Genomic DNA, 4,166 nt, shown 5'->3' with positions numbered 1-4,166 from the left:
CTGAGCAGTGACGTGCGGTGATGTCTTAAAGAGGCTAGGCACTGAGTTATGAAAGCCAGATTACCTGATTTATTGTTTAGGCTAATATATAATACGTAATAACAGTAAATGTTACGCACAAGCGCGGCATATCAAGAAATGTACAAATCAGGATGTATATTGTGTAGCCTACTCCCACAGTCTCTCTCTCTCTCTCTCTCTCTCTCGCGCACACACACACATACATACACGCACGCACGCACGCACACACACACACCGGTAACGTTATTAATGTCCACTTCAGCATCAGAATGCAACCATTCTTAATCCTAATTGTTGCACAGCGGCCAAATATGTTTGTCAGTCAGCAAAAGTAAAATCACGCAAATGACTTGCATTAATTCAACCACATGTATCAATTCAAATATTAAGCACAAAATAGTTTTTGACTCACCAATCGGTAGATTATTTGTACATAAAATCCATCCACCGCTCTTTCCTCGTGAAGACGTCGATCACAGCTTTGTAAAATACCAGTCTGTTTGAAACGATCGGACAATGGTTGGGCCCTTTTGCTGCACTAGTCCATGTAAGTCTGGCGTAGACCTCAATCTTGCTATTAACTCAGATTTTGAGTTAAAATCGAGCTTGGAAAAAATTCTTCACAAAACTCTGTGATATCGGCCGGTGCTGTCATTTTGATTTTGAATTTGGCGGGGATTAGGTAGCTGTGGTGAAATGACGTTAGCTACGCAAATGTCCAGTAATATCTCGATTTTGATTGGTCCATGTCTGATATGTGACGGAGATGCTTACTGGCATAACATATTTACGTCGAAAGGCACAGCAGATTTGTGCTTTTTGCCGTACATGTTGAAGAATACAGGATCGAAGTGCGCATGCGCAACATGAGTTTTTCGCTTGTCGTCTGCAATGAATGGGCCGTAAAAGCACTGCTTATTCTACCATTTGATTATGCGTAACTGCTACATTTGTCATCATAACGTCTAAACAATTGGAATAACACACATATTGCATATATAAATCACAAGAATAAACAGTAAAAATACAAATAAAAGTTTATTGTTTAATAAACATTTTTATTTTTTTATTTTGGCAGGGTAGGCAGTGCCTAGCTTGCCTACCCAGACCGCACGTCACTGCCACTGAGAGACAGAGCAGATGCACCAGTGAACTCGTGAGCATACACAACTTTTCAGCTCAATGTAATTCCAGCACGATCCAGTTTAATACAGAAGATATTCCAGTAAATTCATCTGACTGAGAGGAGGCAGGTGGAGGACAAAAGACAACAGTCACACCCAGAGCTCAAGCACTCAGAGCTGAGCAGCCATAGCAGGTGCTCACAATGTAGTAAGATCTGAATCCTATCCGCTTGAATGAATCACAGCCCACATATAACCATCATCATCATCATCATCATCTTCCTCTCGGCACTGAGTCGCAGCTCGCGCGCTGCAGGAGTGAGAACACAAACTTACTGCGCTACAAGCCTGTCACAGTCACATGGATGTGGGCGTCACCGCCACTTAAGGTGTTCAGAGTTTTTGATTCATGAAAATCTGAATCAAATACTTTTGTTTGTTTTTTCCCAAAACCTGTGTAATAAGCTCATGGCATCATGATAGTTTTCATGCCCTGCGTTTCGTTCGTCTGCCTAACCTCAACATAGGCTACACCCATAAAAATCACAATATTAAATATAAGACGACAAAGTATAATCAAGAAATCTAAACAACAATAAAATTAGGTATGATTCATATTTTGAGCTATCGTATTAGGATTCTGAAGTGGCCCATTTGCAAAAAGTGTAAAAGCGTTAGCGTCTTACACTGCCCTCTGGTGGTGATTTACCATGTCGTGGCATGACACATAGGCTACTGAATGCATACATAGATCATATAGAGCAGAAACATCATGGACATTTCTAATTCTATAATATCAATGTTTCTAGTAATGCAAAGCACAAAATAATTCAATGGCTAGAAATCACCCCTCGAGCCCAACTGTAGGATAACGTGGTGAATATGAGATGGGAGGAAAAATGATACACTCACCAGCCACTTATTTACTCGTTAACGTAAATATCTAATCAGCCAATCACATGGCAGTAATATGGTGAATGCGATTTGCTGAAGCAACCAGAAAGGGATGATTTAAATGGATAGTTCACTCAAAAATTAAAATTCTGTCATAAATTACTCGCCCTTGTGTTCCAAACACTTAATTTCGTTAAAATTTGGAACACAAATGAAGACCTAATGAAATCTGAGCTATTTCTGTCTCTCAATTGACAGCTACCACTTTGATGTTTCAAAAAGTTTATAGAGATAGTAAAACTAATCCATATGAATTTAGAGGTTTAGTCCATATTTCTGAAGAGACACGATCGCTTTATATGATGAACGGATTGAATTTAGGCTTTTATTCACATATGATATATAACTCACTGGTAAACGGAAGCTCAAGCATGTTCGCTTGACGTGCGAGAACCAATGAGGTTCATTCTCGTGTTAAGCAGCACATTTGAGCTTCTGGAAGAATCAATCAGCTTTGTTCTCCCATGTCAAGTAGATTCAGTTGAGCTTCTTTTTATGTTCACTGATCAATGTTTAAATGTAACTTAAAGCCTAAATTAAATCTGTTCATCATATAAAGCAATAGTCTACAGAATTTTGGACTAAACCAATCAATTCATATGAATTAGTTTAACGATCTCTTTAAAAACGTTTTGAAACCTCAAAATGGACAGCGTAGCGGTCAATGAAGGGACAGAAAGCTCTCAGAATTTAATCAAAAAGATCTTCATTTGTGAAGATGGATGAAAGTCTTACGGGTTTGGAACAACATGTGGGTGAGTAATTAATGACAGTATTTTCATTTTTGAGTGAACTATCCCTTTAAGTGACTTTGAATGTAGAATGTTGTTGGTGCCAGACAGGTTGGTCTGAGTATTTGAGAAACTGCTGATCTCCTGGGATTTTCAAGCACAACCATCTAAAGAGTTTACAGGGAATGGTCAGAAAAAAAGAGAAAATATCCAGTGATCAGCAGTTCTGTTGGCGAAACTGCCTTGTTGATGCCAGAGATCAGAGGACAATGGCCAGACTGGTTCGAGCTGACAGAAAGGCAACAGTAACTCAGATAACCACTCGTTAGGTCTGCAGAAGAGTGTCTCTGAATGCACAACACATCAACTTTGAAGCAGACGGGCTACAGCAGAAGAACTCCGTCAGCTCAGATCAGGAAACTGAAGCTACAATTCACACGGGCTCACCACAATTATACAACAGAAGATTGTGAAAAAGTTGTCTGGTCTGATGAGTCTTGATTTCTTCTGCAACATTCAGATGGTAGGGTCAAAATTAAACATGAAAGCTTGGTTCCATCCTGCCTTGTATCAACTGTTCAGGCTGCTGGTGGTGGTGTAATGGTGAGGGCACATTTTGGGCCCCTTAATACCAATTGAGCATCGTTTAAACGCCACAGTCTACCTGAGCATTGGTGCTGACCATCTCCATCCCTTTATGACCACAGTGTACCCATCTTCTGATTGCTACTTCCAGCAGGATAACGCACCATGTCACAGAGCTCTAATCATCTCAAACTGGTTTCTTGAACATGACAATGAGTTCACTTAACTCAAATGTCCACCACAGTCACCAAATCTCAATCCAATTCGGATTCGGATCCAAGATGGAGATTCACGTCATGGATGTGCAGCCGACAAATCTGTGTGACGCTATCATGTCAATGTGAACCCATATCTCTGAGGAATGTTTCCAGCACCTTTTTAAATCTATGCCACTGAAGATTAGTGCAGTTCTGAAGGCAAAAGGGGGCTCCAACCCAGCAAGGTGTATCTAATAAAGTGGCCGGTGAGTGTATTTTACTGCTTATTGCATTTTCTTTCAAAACCTTTGTGATGGAACTAATATGTGACCCTGGACACATGGGTACATTTTTTTTAAATTGAGATTTATACATCATATGAAAGCTGAATAAATAAGCTTTCCATTGATGTGTGGTTTGTTAGGAGGATAGGACAATATTTGGCCGATATACAACTATTTAACTATTGACACTGAATATTGCCGATATACAACTATTTAACTATTGAAATCTGGAATCTGAGGGTGCAAAAAAATCGAAACATTGAGAAAATC

This window comes from Phoxinus phoxinus (genome assembly GCF_949152265.1).
Source record: "Phoxinus phoxinus genome assembly, chromosome: 3".
Taxonomy (NCBI): domain Eukaryota; kingdom Metazoa; phylum Chordata; class Actinopteri; order Cypriniformes; family Leuciscidae; genus Phoxinus; species Phoxinus phoxinus.
Note: the sequence above shows the minus strand (reverse complement) of the source record.